The sequence below is a fragment of the Maylandia zebra genome, linkage group LG2 (assembly GCF_041146795.1).
Source record: "Maylandia zebra isolate NMK-2024a linkage group LG2, Mzebra_GT3a, whole genome shotgun sequence".
NCBI lineage: Eukaryota > Metazoa > Chordata > Actinopteri > Cichliformes > Cichlidae > Maylandia > Maylandia zebra.
Window position 1 is genome coordinate 5,495,961 of NC_135168.1, and position 16,624 is coordinate 5,512,584.

The 16,624-nt window shown below is 42.5% G+C and overlaps 1 long non-coding RNA gene across 2 annotated transcripts in view; it reads right to left on the reverse strand.

The window, feature by feature from the left end:
- LOC143420434 (uncharacterized) overlaps positions 1-15,814 on the reverse strand; it is a 28,887-nt gene extending 13,073 nt beyond the window's left edge. The window contains exon 1 of one of the 2 annotated variants that reach the window (XR_013100260.1): positions 14,992-15,814. This is a non-coding gene — a long non-coding RNA (uncharacterized LOC143420434). Of the gene's footprint in view, positions 1-8,959; positions 10,239-14,991 lie in introns of those variants that run through there. The other variant, XR_013100261.1, reaches the window with a different exon arrangement.
- Positions 15,815-16,624: the final 810 nt, after the last annotated feature.

Sequence of the window (16,624 nt, forward strand, 5' to 3'; positions counted from 1 at the left end):
GTGCTTGTTGTTGAAGAGCCTTAAAAGTTAAAACCAAAATCTTAAAATGGACTCTAAATTCGACAGGAAGCCAATGTAACTGCATAAGCAACGGTGTTATATGTGAATATTTAGAAGCTTTCGTCAAAAGTCTTGCTGCAGCATTCTGAACGATCTGCAGACGCTCCAAAGAACCTTTGTTTAGACAAGTAAACAGGGAATTGCAATAGTCCAGTCGTGAAGAGATAAAAGCATGAATAACAATTTCCAGTTCGGTATAGGATATTATAGAGCTCAATTTAGAAATATTTCTTAAATGATAAAAGCAAGACCGAACAAGAGATTTAACATGACTATCTAACGTAAGAGCAGGATCAAGGATAATCCCTAAGTTCCTGACAGATGGTTTTACAAACGTTGAAAGAGGACCAAGAGCATTTATTATACTGGGTATTAGAGCTGGGCGATATGAGATTTTTTCATATCACGATATGTTTTTTTCATTTCAGGCGATAACGATATCTATCACGATATAAGCCAAATAACTATATTTGTAAGATTTAAATGTGCCGTTGCTCACAAGTAAAATGTGAAATAATCAGCAGCTTGTTTTTATTTAAATATTTATTTCCCATAATAAGTTCGACAGGGTAGATGTACTTAAGGAACATGAGACTATTTCAGATAGATAAAGGCAAATATTGCAAACTACACAAAAGGCAGCCGCTAAAGCGTTTAAGTTTCAAAATAGAACAAATGAAACAGACTAAATTGTCAATTCCACTTAGAAACAAAATATTAATTCTAAAAATAAATCTTAGTTTGTTTTACAGAAGAACAGACAAAACTGACTAACTTTTGTCAATATCAAATAAACTGAGAACTAAAAGGAAATTCTCAATCTCTCCTTGTTGTATAGCTGAGCTTTTCAAACAGTTTTAACAGTTACTTTAGTCTGACAAAAGCCGAATGACGAATTAGCGCTTCCAGTCAGAGACTGAGGCTACGTCCACACGTACACGGGTATTTTTGAAAACGGAGATTTTCCGTTTTCGTTTTAAAAAATAATCCCGTCCACACATAAAGGCAGAAATGAAGGAAAACGCTGCTATGAACATGCCAAAGCAGCAGGTGGCGCTAGATTCCTAACCGTGCAGAAATGTTGGCCAATCAGAAGTCTAGACGCCTCGGTGGGAAAAAGTAAACAAAGCTGCGGCATAGAAGCAGAACCGAGTCGTAAGTGTGGACGGACAGTAACTGTGTGTATATGTAAGCATTTAAACACTGCAGAGAGTAGAATTAACAGTAACAGTATTGTAGAAATTCATTTCACCGAAACAATAACGTGGCGCACAGTGTGACGCATGCACCAGTTTATTGTATTTCCAGACTTGCTTTCGGCACATTTACAGTGCACGCTACTGTTTTTTGTCAGACTTGAAATAGCCGAAATACCTTCACACTACGGAACTTCTTTGGCTCTTCCGTTCGACAATCTCTCCGGCATTGGAACCATCATCCGTTTTCTCTTCGGTCACGCTCGGTTGATTTTTCTAGTCGGCACACTCATTTCCTCCATTACCCGCTGGCTGCTTCCCAAACAAACACACGTGCGGCTTGGCACTTGTGCTGTACGTAACAAGTCACGCGACGTGACGCTGCGGCTGTGATTGGTTCGGCTCTGCGCTACTTAATTAGGATTGGCTGTCCTTTTTTTTTTTTTTTTTTAAGAGGACAAGAGCGGCGAGGTCTATCGCGATAGCTTAATTTCTCTATCGAGTAAAAGTTATATCGCGATACATATCGTTATCGTTCTATCGCCCAGCTCTACTGGGTATATGTCTATCTGGGGCACATAAGAGGACTTCGGTTTTATTTTCATTTAGTTGGAGGAAGTTTTCAGCCATCCAGCCTTTAATGGTTTCCAAGCACACATTTAAAAGCCGCAGCTTAGAAGCCTCTTCCGGTTTAAAAGATATATAGAGTTGGATATCGTCTGCATAACAATGGTAACAAATATCCTCAAAAGGGCTCAAAATGTGCTGGAGAGGGAGTAAATAAACTAGAAACAGTAATGGCCCTAGCACAGAGCCTTGTGGCACACCAAAAGACAGGGACGCAGAAGATGATCTATACTTAGAAACTGCCACAGAAGAATATCGTTCAGAGAGATACGAGGAGAACCATTTCAATGCAGTCCCAGAGACACCGACCCAGTGTTTCAGCCTGTTAGGTAAAATATAGTGGTCAACAGTATCAAAGGCCGACGTAAGATCCAACATTAAGAGAACAGAACATTTACCTGCATCGCTTTGTAACAAAATGTCATTAGAAACTCTAAGAAGGGCTGTTTCAGTGGAATGAACTTTACGAAAGCCAGATTGAAATTTGTCGAAAATACTATATTTATCTAAAACTGCTGTAAGCTGCTTAGCCACGATCTTCTCTAGAATCTTAGCAATTAACGGAATTTTTGAGATCGGTCTATAATTGCTAGTGAGAGATGGGTCCAGCATAGGCTTTTTTAACAAGGGATGTATAACAGCAGTTTTAAAATAGGCAGGGACTATGCCCGAGGCCAAGGAGGTATTAATTATAGTAAGAATACAGGGAGCAGTAGAGTAAAAGACATTTTTGAATAATGATGCAGGTAAAAAAATCAAGAGAGCAAGAGGATAATTTTGTTGCACTAACTATTTTTCCCAGCTCTGGTAGTGAAACAGGTGAAAAACCTTCTAAAACAACAGGCCGAGCTGGCGTGGGAACAGACAGCGCAGACGCTGAAAAAGACAGGTTTTTCCTTATGTTGCTAATTTTTTCTAAAAAGAAAGCAAGAAAAGTTTCACAATCTTCAACAGAAGAAATAATAGCAGCAGGTGGAGCAGGAGTAATAATATTAGTAATAGTATCAAATAAAACTTTAGGATTACCTCTGCTCTTTGAAACCAACTGAGAAAAGTAAGCAGCCCTCGCAACTCTAATAGCATTGTCAAAGGAGGCTAAAAGATCCTTTAAATAAAGGAGATGAACATTTAAGTGGGTTTTCCTCCATAACCGCTCAGCTTTACGACAATTACGTTTTATAAGACGAATGTTGTCATTTAACCAGGGTACAGACTTGGAAACAGGCACAGGTCTCATTTTAATCGGACAGATTTCATCTAAGATCGAAAGACAATGATAATTGAATAGATCTATAGAAAAATCGTTTTGTGGGGATAATGTTAAATTAAAAACATCAGAGAACTTCTGTGCTGTGGAGGAGTTTAAAGTGCGGGAAATAACTGTCCGATGAACAGGAGACATAGGCTCATAAAAAGACATATTAAAAAAGACACAATAATGGTCAGAAATAAAAATGTCCTTAGAATAAATATAATCAATATTCAGACCCAAAGAAAAAACAAGGTCCAGTGTATGGCCTTTGTTATGTGTGGGGCCAGATACATGTTGGATAAAATGAAAAGAGTCCATGATGCTGGTAAAACCCCTAGCAAAGAGGTCGGACTCATCATCAACATGTATATTAAAATCCCCCACAAGAAGCAATTTAGACAACCTCATAGTAGAGGACAGAAAATCACTAAACTCGGCTAAAAACGAGCTGTTTGGGCCAGGAGGGCGATAAACCAACGCACAGTAAAAAGGATCCTTCTTTCCGATTTTGATGAGCTGCAGTTCAAAAGACAGAAAGTGTCCAACTTTCACTGAACGGCAGTTAAAACGGCTCCAAAATGCCACCGCGAGGCCTCCTCCACGACCAGATCCTCGAGGCTGGCTAATGACAGAGAAGCCATATGGGCACATTTCAATAGTAGCCGAATAATCCGACCCCCGTTGCCAGGTCTCAGTCAAAAACAGGAAGTCCAGATTTTTAGAAACAATAAAATCGTTAAGCACAAACGATTTATTCGTCAAAGATCGGGTCCAGATTTTTAGAAACAATAAAATCGTTAAGCACAAACGATTTATTCGTCAAAGATCGGGCATTAAAGAGCGCCATAGACAGCGGGGTGAAAACATTGTTGTTGGAAGAAGCTCGAGTTTCTCGAATTAAAGGGCGTAAATTCTCGGGATCAGAGCCTTCACGTTCATATATTCCACTCACCGAGGGGATGAAAAGCCAGTCGACAGGAGAGTCTGGATGAACCCTTCTGAGATAACACGGCCTTGGAGAGCCGGGCCCCCTATATCCAAGTAGGGCCTTGGGAGACAGATTCCTCTCCATATAGCTGTCATGGTAAGTGGGTGTACCATGCCTAGCAAAAATGTCAGTGACGAATTTACCAGCTGCTACCTGAGATGTAGCTTCTTTGACAGCACTGGCTTCAACCCATTTAGTCAAATAGTCAACAAACACGATCAAATAAGCATTACCAGTGGGGGTGCGGGGAAGTGGCCCAACAAAATCCACACCCACATACTGCCAGGGTTTCTGGGGGACAATGGGAACCATAAGACCGGCTGCTTTTTTCTGACTTGGCTTGGTGAGTTGGCACACTGAGCATGAAATCACATAGCGTTTCACATCAGCTGCCATTTTGGGCCAGAAAAACCTAAAACGCAGTCTAGCCAATGTCTTAGAAACACCCAAGTGACCTGCTGTGGGGTGGTCATGGTAATAGTCCAGCAAGGTGCCTCTCATGGAAGTAGGGGCAAACAGTTTCAGCTCTTTCAAAGGGTGCAAAGCACATGTGGACTTGGGTTCTCTGTGATACAAAAGAGAGTCATACACAACATACTGTAACAAGGTGGCATTGTCCGAGCTGTTCAGAGAGTCTGCTTCAATGTCTCTGAGGAGTGGACCTGTGACATGATCGTCTAACTGCAGCTGTCTGAATTGTGAACGGTCAGCCAGAATGACGGGGGGCAGAGTACGAATGTCCAGGCTGCCCATAACAGCATGATCTGGTAAAAGATCAGTCGGCCTGTCACAGGTCAGAGGCAAAGGGTTGCGTGACAGTGCGTCGGGAACTTTGTTCTGTGCACCAGGTTTGTGCACTATTGTGAAATCAAAGTCCTGCAAACGAAGTGACCAGCGGGCGAGTCGGCCCGTTGGGTTTTGACGAGGGCGGAAGTGTTCCAGAGCCCATATCACAGCAAGTCACTCATTCTCTGAAGTGCAGTAGGGGAGTTCAGCTTTGTGAAGGGAGCGACTAGCAAAAGCCACAACGTACTCACGACCCTTGTCATCCTTTTGCATCAACACTGCCCCAAGACCAATGTCACATGCATCGGCGTGAATGGAAAAGGGACGGTTGAAGTCTGGAAATGACAGGATCGGGGCTGATGTGACATGATCCTTCAAAGTGTCCATGGCCCTTCGACAGCTGTCGTCCCAGTGGAAAGCATTGTCCTTTCTGGTGATGGCGTGAAGAGGTTCGGCATGGCGGGCATAATTCTGAATGAAGCGTCGATAATAGCCAGTCAAGCCAAGGAACTGACGGACGTGTTTCACTGAGGTTGGGGTATCAAACTCCTTAACCGCCTTTACTTTGTCCGGATCGGGCTTAACACCTGATGATGTGATGCGGTACCCGAGAAAGGTGAATTCATCGAGGCAGAATTGGCACTTTTTGAGCTTCAATGACAAGCCAGCAGCCTGGAGTCTGCCCAGCACCTCCTCAAGATCCACTAAGTGCTGTTCAAAGGTAGGTGAGGCGATAACAATGTCATCCAGGTAGACTGCGCACGTTTTGTAAATGAGGCCAGCAAGCACACAGTTCATGAGTCTCTGAAAAGTTGCAGGTGCGTTGCAGAGCCCAAAGGGCAGCACCCGAAACTGGAAGAGACCGCAGTGAGAGATGAAGGCAGTTTTAGGCTTCGAGTCCTCTGCTACAGCAACCTGCCAATAGCCTCGCGCTAAGTCCAATGTCGAGACAAACTTTCCTCTTGCCAGAAAGTCCAAAGACTCATCTACACGAGGCAGGGGATAAGAGTCTTTTCGGGTAACTTGGTTGAGCCCTCGAAAGTCCACACAAAACCTTGGTTCCATGGCCGCTCTATTTACAATGACTACAGGAGCTGCCCAAGGGCTTGTGGAAGGTTCAAAGATGTTGTCCTTCAACATTTGTTGCACTTGTTCTTCAATCACACGTTTCTTAGCAGGTGACGTGCAATAGGGTGGGAGATTGACAGGTGTTGCATTGCCAGTCTCTATGGCGTGCTCAGTGAGAGCCGTTCGACCAAGTTGACCATCAAACAAGGAGCTAAACTTGCTGAGCAGATTTAGTAAAGCATCCTTGTTGTTCTCTGAGAGACTTGCTTCAGACAGTTTGGCTGTTAAGTCGGAGCGAACCAAGTCCAAAGACATCAGTGTTCCAGGTGAATGTGAGTAATCATTTTGAAGGTCCTCTTCATTGTCTGCGAGTGGGCAGGGGATGTCCTCAATGTAGACTCGTCTAGTGGGAATGTGAATAGAAACAGAAGCTCTTGCCATAAAATCCATTCCCAGAATGAAAGGAGAGGACAAATCTGGTATTATGGCAAAACGCTGGTAAAAGTTCTTGTTCATGAATATTGAGCCAAATAACACCAACAGGGATACAGGGAGCATTATTGGCGAGGTTAACTGCAGGACCATTCCACTCACTTGTGTTTCTAGGGTAAGAGTCATTTACTTGAACGAGATCTGTTCGTACAGCCGAGAGGGAAGCACCCGTGTCGAGGGTAGCATCCACAGATGAAGCATTGAAGTTCACTTTCGTTCTTAGTGGGGTATTCCAGTGGACTTGTGAAAAATTGTCTTCCAAGTGTCCAAGACTGTGTCCACCCTGTAGTGAATCGGGCGTGTGAGGCTCCGTTAGTAATTGGGGGAAGGTTGGCCTCTGTGAAATGTCCTCCCCCCCCCTGTAGTTTCCCGACTGCCTGTATTGTGGCTGGGATGTGGTGCTGCTTAATTCCACCTTTTCATGGCCAGGGTCAGAGGGGCCAGGTGCTGGCAATGGCTGGACTGGGCCATGCCTAGTGGTGTTCGAGGCTCGTTGTGGGTGTTACAGTTTGGGCAGGTGCGTGTAGTGAACCCTGGCTGAGAGCATTTGAAGCAGTAAGGTTCAGGCTTATAGTTGTCTTTGCTACATAAAGCAGGCTGTGGTCTTTGTGGTCCAAGCACTGAGTGAAGCTCATGAGCACGTAGCAGCAGGTCCATTACAGAAGTGACATTAGCGCCATACAGGGCAACTCTGTATTTTTCGAGAGCATGTTTACTAATTAGGTCAATTCTGTCTTTTTCAGGTGGGGGGCTCTTCAGTTTGTCAAACTCACTCAACATGTGGGCGACAAAGGTTGGGAGTGGCTCATCCTGAGCCTGAACACGATCCAAAATTCCTCTCAGGATGCATTCTTGGTTGTCGGAGGGCAGAAAAACTGTCTTAAACAGTTGACAGAATTGAGCCCATGATGTGATGTGGGAGCTCAGTGCCTTGAACCATTTCCCGGGCTCTTTTGCAAGAAAGTGTGGCAGTTCGTTTAGCAATTGCCCATCAGTTAGGTTCAATGAGGCTTTGTATGTGCCAACTGCATTTAACCAGTCCTCAGGTTGCACTTTTCCGTCCCCAGCATACACAGGAGGCTCCAGCTTTGCGTGATGTAAAGCTGCCGCAATCACTCTGGAAGTGCTGCTGAGTTTAAGTGAGTGAGATGGGAGGAAAGGATTTGTAGGTTGAAATGGGTTGCTGGGCAGGAACGGATTGGTACTGTTGGTGGGTTCAGTTTTGTCCATCACATGAACATGAGGTGTCGATGTGGCCATTGGGAAAACAGGAGACTGTGGGACTGCAGGAGGGGGAGAGTTCCCCGTTGTGAGTTGGTCCCACTGCCTTAGTAAACTCTGCTGTATGTTCAGTGAGTCACGTAAACAATCACTAAGCTTATTCACCTCAGTTCTTAACTCCACCACTTGTTGGCTAAGGCTAGGAGTCACATTTTCAACTATCTGGCACATAGGTAACGAGGTAAGTTCCATGTCTGAGTCAGAGTCATCTGGGCAGTGTGCCATTGCGATTTCAAAAAAATTAAGCCGCTCCAAGGCACAGCGCAGTTATTGATATAGCAGTAAAAGAGTCACTTAGGTCAGACTAGAAAGACAAAACTGCAAAAATGCGTTCAAGATTAAATTTAGAAAAACCACATATAAAATTTCGCCCAACAACTGTGTCTCTCTCCCCTCCCTCCAGGACATTTACAGCACCCGTCTCACTAAAAAAGCCCTTTGCATAGCGGCTGATCCCACGCACCCAATGCAAAGCTTCTTCAAGCTGCTGCCGTCGGGGAGGAGACTGCGGAGTCTCCAGGCCAGGACCAGCAGGCTGAAAGACAGCTTCATCCATCAGGCTGTCAGGAAGCTTAACTCCCTCCCGATTCTGCCCCCTCTCCCCTCTCTCCTCCACGGTCTCACTGAACTCTGTCACACACACACAAACACACACACTCTCTGACTCACTCACTGGCCTGCACCAGTTACCAGTCACTTTGTGGAGCATTGGACTGCCATTACCTCATAAGACTTTGTTGTTACACTTTCTCTTACCGTACACTACTAAATCTCCATTTGCACTATTTGCCTATTTGCACTACTCTGCCTGGTTTACACTCAATGTCACTTACCCATTATATTGTATATTGTATAGCATTCTTGTTATATGTAAAATTGTATTTATTTAAATTTTTACTTTTTAATTATTTTACTTGCATTTTTAATCACTTTTATATTTAAATATATTTAAATGTTCATTTGCTATTTATCTAGGGATTGAGAGTAACGCAATTTCTATTCTCTGTATGTCCTGTACATGTGGCAGAATCGACAAATAAAGTTGACTTTGACTTTGACTTTGAAATTAGACTGGAGTGATCAGAACCATGTTATTACAATAGCATGTCTGCAACACTAGAGCTCAATGCAAGATTAGTTTTAAGTCGTTTCGTTATACTGTGCCGAAGACCAGCACCAACGGTTGTAGTCGGCCAAGCTATCACTTACATGTGCTACAGTCAGTCTCAGCAGAGGGAAAGGGGAATGAAAAGCCAGCAGAAATGTTCATGTCCAGGCTCTCCACAGAAGAATTAATCCTTAGAAGACGAAACCAACAACAAATAAAAAATCCACGGAGTCCATTCGCGTCGCGGAGTCAGCTTCTCTCTTTTTCTTTCTCCCAAGCGGAGCAGCGGCACACCACGGTATCCAGAAATTAGTCGGGTCCCACCTGAGCTGAGGCTGCGGCCATGGCTGGAGAAAACGTCCGAGCGTCCGCAAAACTGGGGGGATTTCCGAGACAGTTCACGTGCTAGAAGAGAAGAATCCTCGGCGGGATGCAAAAATTGTCTGAAGTCCAAGGGGAAAAAGTTCGGGCACCAGTTGTAACGTGCAGTGGAGATGAAGCCAGCCGCAGAGGTGTGCAGGTGGATAGCGAATGAGAAACAGCTTCTGACTTTCCAAAAAGTACTCATTTATTTACAATATCAAAAATAAAAGTGCTACCTCTACCACACATTACTAAAGAGCACACTAGTTCGCGTACACACGGGAGCATCCATTACAGGAGGAGTGCGAAGAAGAACAAAAAGGGGGTGACACCAGTCGTGAGACAGGAGGCGCCGCCATGTGGTGATACACTGCATTACAATAGCAACTGTTACAATATAAATATTGTTCTGAGAGGCTTTTTGTTGGTTGAGTCTGAAATTGATTGTATTTATAATTTATATCCTTATAAAAAGGCAGAAATATGGTGTTTTATTAATAAACTTACATTTATGGATATAAAATAGCTAAAAGTATTAACAATTTTTTTATAAAAAAACATTTATCATTCTTCCTGGGGAACTTAAAGAAAAAGAATAAAACATTTTCCCATCGTAAAGAAAACTCCCTTAAAATATGGACAATAACAAAACTGCTAAATTCTTCCAGAATCTCTGTGTAGAGGAACCAAAAGAGATGTGCCACAGTTTCTGGATGATCCCCACAGAAAGTTCAATTAGTATTTATGTCTCTTTTAAATGTCACCATATAGTGACTGGCTGGGTCACATTTATGAAGAATTTTATATGAGATTTCCTTCACCTTGTTCACAATTAGATATTTATGGGATCATCCAGACTGTCTTCCAGGTGATATCTGGAACATGTCGGTTCCAGTAAGATATTCTATATATGGGAGAGACATGATATCTTCTTGGAATAAACTACGTATTCTCTTATTGCTGTTACCAAGTTCCTGTGAAAAGCAGATTTTTCCCACTGCTGACTCAGCTGGATCAGGGAGAGTGACTGAGGCAGATATTGAGCTGTCAGTGTTTTTATATAACATTAAAGTCCCTGAGGGTATGGCACCAAGCACCATTGAGAATTCCCCAACACTGTTTGACAAGTTTGACAAGCATCTTGACTTTTGGTCTTTGGATGTTAACAGTCCTGGATATGTGACTTCTTGTTTAACAGAAATGTTACAGTGAGCATTTGCAGTGCAGCCTTTAATTGCTAGTAATTCACATTTTTTTAGATTTCGACATAAAGCAGATGCCTCAGAGAAATCACTAATAACACTAAGGGCTGGACGGATTTGATTTGCATTCTTCAAGAAGAGTGTGGTGTCATCAGCTAGCTGGCTGATGATGAGCTCCTTATCAGCTGTGCTGATTCCTTGTATAACAGGTCAAATCTCGGGATGGAGTCTTAATCGTTTTAATTGAGCTATTGCCATTCGTGTACAAGGTTTTGATAGCTTTACAGAAAAATGCCAAATTTTTCCAAAGACTGGAAAATAAATTGATGTTCAATTGTATCAAAAGCCTTTTAAAAATCCAGGAAGAGAATGAAGCTATAGTCAGATACCAAATCAGAGTAATCAAGTAGATCTAAAACCAGTCTCATGTTCTTAGAAAGGTGTCTGTTTCTCATAAAGCCTGATTGTGTCTCATCGATAATTGTGTCCAAGAACTCTTTCATTCTGTTAGCAAGTACTAAAGCCATAATCTCATAGTCATCATTAGGGATGGGTATCGTTTAGGTTTTATCCGATACCGGTGCCAAATCGGTACTTTTGAAACGGTGCCGGTGCTCAAATGGTGCTCAAACGGTGCTCAAACCGGTGCTTAAAGAATGGAGAACATAAAATTGGTCCAAAAACCTCTCATGTTCAGCTGGTTTTGTGTAAAAAGATAACAATGTTAGCCTTTTCTGCAGCTATGGGGGATATATGGTATCACTCTTAGCTGGAAGCAGTGCTTAACCAATGGAAAAAATACAAACTTTATCCAAAAACCTCTCATGTTTAACTGTTTCCCTCTTTTTCTTTGGTCATTTTAGCCTTTTTGGCCAGGGTGAAGGGAGTATCTGCCATCAAACAAGAAGACAGCCGCATGTAGCTATGATGATGTTTGCTAGTTCACCTTACATGCATTAATGTAATAACGTGGTTAGCCTACTCAACGTAAATTACACGCGAACAACAGAGAAGAACGGCTGCTGCTGCCATCAAATACGGTGCATTTCTCGGCTTTAAAAAACCCGCTATGCGTCGCCAGGTGTTTCATCGGATTTGAGGTGTTACCTCCTTTGACAGTATCACAGTATCAGCTTAAAGCACTTGTTGCAGGCTGCTGAGTTTGCATATTTTGCTGTGAAGTACAGCCAGACTTTTGACCGCTTCGTCTTGGGCATTTCTAATCGGTAGCTCTGCTCTAACAGAACGTACGTACCTGGCCCCGCCTACCATCCTCGGAAACGTAAAATGATTGGCTAGAAGTGTATCAAGGCTCAGGAAAAAAAGCACCGAAATAAAGCACCGAAATGTGCGCTGCTTTTCGGTCTGGTTACTACCGTTTATGTCAGAACCGGTGCCATGACACCGGTACCCATCCCTAGTCATCATTGAGCAGACAGATGGGTCTCCAATTATCAATAAGAAGTAAGTCTTTGTTTGGCTTTGGAATAAGTGTTATGAGACCCTGAGTAAGAGTAGGAGGGAGGATGTTATTCTCTACACTTCCTATGAAAAGCTGCAGTAAGAACGGAGCCAGGAGATTAGAAAATGATTCATAAAACTCTGCAGTTAAACCATCTGTGCCGGGAGATTTGTTGGCCTTAAGTGCAGAAATAGGATTACAAACGTCCTCCACAGTCAGAGGGCTGTCACAGTGACTTCTATCTTCCACAACAATAGTTTTTAGGTTTTTAATATTATTGAGAAACAGCGTTGAGACATATATATATATATTCTACTTTTCTAAATGATTGACTATTTCAATGGAGAACCTAAATGACACGGACCGGTGTTTGTTATTACATATCTCTATTTTGAATGTGACAAGTCTATCATTGCCTGTTATTCATAGGTATTAACAGAGTTTTTGGCCTTTTTTTCCTCTATAACAGTTAATTGACTCTTTACAGTGGCCTGCTATGGTTAATAATAACATGTTCAGTCATGAGTGAAATCAAAGCTTTTCTTCACTTTAGCATTTAACATTCCCAACAATATAATGTGATACCTTAATTAAAACACAGCTAATAAAACACAATTTTCTTAATGCAAACATCAGTGACTCAACATTAGCAACCAAAGGGTTCAGTCTGCAGCTCACACTCATGTGAAGCTACAGCCTCCCCCTTTAGTCTCTGTCATCCTTCTGCTCCTGCAACAACAAAACAAGACAAAACCTCCACCCTTCTTCTACAGGCTGGGTGAATTGTTGTGGACATTCACTAATCCTAAAGTCGGCACCGTTTTTGTCTCAGTATCAAGTCAGTTAAACTTTTAGTCGTCAGTCCATCACAGTCCAGTCACATGCATACATCCACACACATTCATACCAGATATTGCTGATAATGGAGTCTCACGCGCAACCTATTCGAGCCTCCATCACCAGCAAGATGACGTCATCATTTTAAAGGAAAACAGCTCCTTGTTTTTGGACTGGATTGACTCGCTGCAATCCTTTTAGGCTCAGGACTTCTCATGTGATCAATGTCACATATAAGTGAATTTCTCCCAAGCCCATTATAATCATGGAGAAAAACACTTTGCCACTGTTTCCAGTAAGAATATTTTATAGCGCTTTAAAGTTCAACCTCTCAGGTCTGGATTAAAGAGCTGATTTGTTAAATCGGGAACTCACAAAATACCAAAATATCACCAGCGGTGGATCACACCTCTCAGATGTTCTTATCTCAGTGCACTGTAACAAAAGCACAAACAAACGCAACCAATAAAATACTAATAAAGTAACAAATACTGGGGCCCATTGCAAACATGTCCAAGCATAAAACCATCTTTCTCTCTCTTAGAGAAAGAAAACAATCCAAACCTCACTGATAAAATCAACCTAGTGTCAAGCAAAACCCAAAAATCAACCAAAACTTCACCAGAAAGTTTTCCTCCCTCCCGGGACAATATTGTGCAGGAATACAGGCACCGTAACTCCTTTTGCACTGACAAAAACATGTTGGATTTACTTGATTCAATAGTGGACACTGGTTGCACACAAAGGTTTTGCTTTGGCAGAAACTTAAACAACTGAGTTAAATCAACACAACCTTTTCATATTCAGTAAAGCTGCATGTTGTGTTCATAAAACACGATTGAAACATGTTCAGATGGAGTAAGTTGAGCTCCTGGAACATTTTAATCCTTCAATTGAAATTGAATGGGTCTACAACAACTACCATCCTCCTATCTCTATCCTGGTTGCAGCAGGGCTGGGAAATAACCCTGAAGTGATAGGTTACCAGGCAGGGTACACCCTGGACAGCTCACCAGTCTATCAGATAGAAACACACAGCCGTTTACATTCATGGATAATTTAGCCCAGGACCTTCTTACTGTGGAGCAACAGCACTAACCAGCATGCCAACAATGGAGGAAATACAGGAAAGCTATGATTTCCTGTATTTGAGGCAGAATTCTTTTGTTCTTGCCCTTGACAGGTTAATCCACAATAAATAGAAACAGCATGCATGTGGTGTGTGTGTCGTTGTCTGCCTCTTATAACTCCAGTGATTTTCCTGTAGTTTGAAATCTTATGCGGTGTTGACACAATAATTTGTTGTAAACCAGGAAATTCCCAACTGTGGTAGAAAGCACAGCTTAGCCTTAGCAAATGTTCAAAGAAAAGTCGTCACTTCCTGATTTCTGCTTCACTGATAAATATTGTCACACTGGGGTTTTTGCAAATGATATCAGTGAGCACTGTGTGGCAGCTGGAGTCAGACAACTGAAGCTCCCACAATCAAGACCACAAACAGCTTTCAAAGGAGATTTGAAGCTTTTCTGGCAGCAAGCTTCATGATTTATGGGACTGGAACTGGAACAGAAACTACCTGATCACCAATGGTGAGCTGGCATGGAATTATTTTTATGACATTTAATCAAAGTTATAAATAAGCATGCCCATTAACACATAGTGAGTGAGCATGTTGTCTTCCCACGCAGTGAACAGCGGATGCTAATGTTTTTGTCACTTTTTACAGAGTCAAACTCAAAGTAAGGTCAGTGCTTCCACGCTTTAAACGCTGCACGCTCACACTCTCTCCACACTCGATAGATTATCCATTGTTCATCTGCACACAGCTGCGGTTTTAGTAACGCAGTAACGCAGCGTGCTTACGGGAAAGTAACAGTAATCTAATTACCTTTTTTGCAATAGTAATCCCTCACTTTACTCGTTTCTTGAAAAAAGTAATCGGATTACTGCCCATCTCTGGTTGGAGCTGTGCACTTGTGGGTTCCACCTTGTGTACACGTTTATCTTTGCTGTGTGTACTTGTACCTCTGAGTGGAAGCTGAACTCTTGAGTTCGAGTATCGAAGCATCAGCTGTGACGTTAAAGTCCAAACAGCTCGTTCAGTTGACGTGCAAATGAACGAAGGTAACGCCGTTTTCATGTGGATGTGTCACTGAGACACTTTCCACATCCACAGCTCACAAAATGGGAAAACTATAGAAGTATAACAATGAAGAAGTTACTATGTTACGGGTCCCAAGGATGAAGACCTCGATGACAAATATGTTACCTGTAAAAGCAGGTGAAGAGCAGAGTAAGGAAGACACGATGCGTCTCTGCTTTCCTCCAGAACGTGTCTGAGTCTGATTTATTTCACACAAATAAATGCTATAAAACACTAAACATGAGCTTTCAATATACTGTTCAGCTGGTTCCTCATTCACATCAATGACATTTACTTATTTCACAACATCAGTGAAATATACTCTTTTTAACTGGTTCAGTTTCTCAAGTTCACACTTCTTTCCATAACAGCTACATCCTTTTATCATATCAATAAACACATCACATTGTCTTCTGCAGTGTCTTACTGGCTAAACAGTTCTATTCAATAACAGCATTGGTAAATACATTACATTTGTTCCCTCCAGTAATTTACTGGCAAAATCACTATTTAGTGCATCATGAAACACAGCTTGTTGAATCAACCCATGAATGCCTCTGTTAGCTACACAGAGTTGCTCAGAGTGCTTGTGTTACACTAGCTAATCTACTCAGTCACTTTAACAGAACTATTAACATTCACATCTCACAGAACTGATTTGATTGGAGCATTACAACACGTTTGCACAGAGCATAGGAGCGCACTGACTCTGCTTCACGAGCGCTCCACCTAACGAGCGGGCTCGCGGTGCGGTCGCGCGGGACACTCCTCTGGTTTTCTCCCGTGTTTACATATAAATAACTTTGGCGGACCGCCTTAACTCTCCCATTCACATTAACCTGGGTAACCATGGTGACAATAAACAACATTTTCGGTGCGAGCACCGTGTACCGACCTGTAAAAGCAGGTGAAGAGCAGAGTAAGGAAGACACGATGCGTCTCTGCTTTCCTCCAGAACGTGTCTGAGGAAGCAGCGGAAGGTGGGCTCCACTTACTGCTCCCCGAAACCCCGGAGCAAGCACCAAAGTTCCGCCCTCACTGCTTTCTAACATAAAATGAATCCCTGTTACATGGATTTTCTATCCTCTTAAAGAAACTGAAAATAAATACATATAGCAATGAAAAATGTCCCGTTACATGAGTGTTTTACACAAAATAATATTCATGTGGTCATTCCCTCACAGGGGTGCCACAACTACACTGCTGTTTTGACAGAGACACAGTGTGTTTATCTAACTTGGCTGAAGCCAAAGTTCTCCAGACAAATTCAGTCTGTTTCTGCCAAGTGTGAACTCACTGGATGAGCGCCAGATACACAGAATCAAAAAGGGATAAATTACTTTTCTTATGTCATGTTCCCGTCACAAACTGGCTCAAGGAGAGGGGAAGCAGGAGTCCACAAATGAAATGTTCCTATAAATAAAGTGGAATTTATTCAAACTTTACCAAAACTTCAACACATCAAATACAAGCAGCTCAGCAGGGAGTGGATGTGTGTTGCATGTGCCAGGTGGATGCAGAGAGAGGCCAGGGCCACGTTCAAACCTGAACACGCTGCACAGTGTTTTGTTCCATTTGTTAGGGATGAATGAAATGCTTCCTTGAAAGGATGTGTGCAGTCACCAGTGGGCGTGGAAGCATGTGCGCCCTCATTTGGTGGGTGTGCAAGAAAAGTCATCCTGTCACACAGCAATGCCTACATAAATCACACCACTCTGCTTAAAATAATAATGTTTAGTGAAGCAGGTGAAGCAAAGGG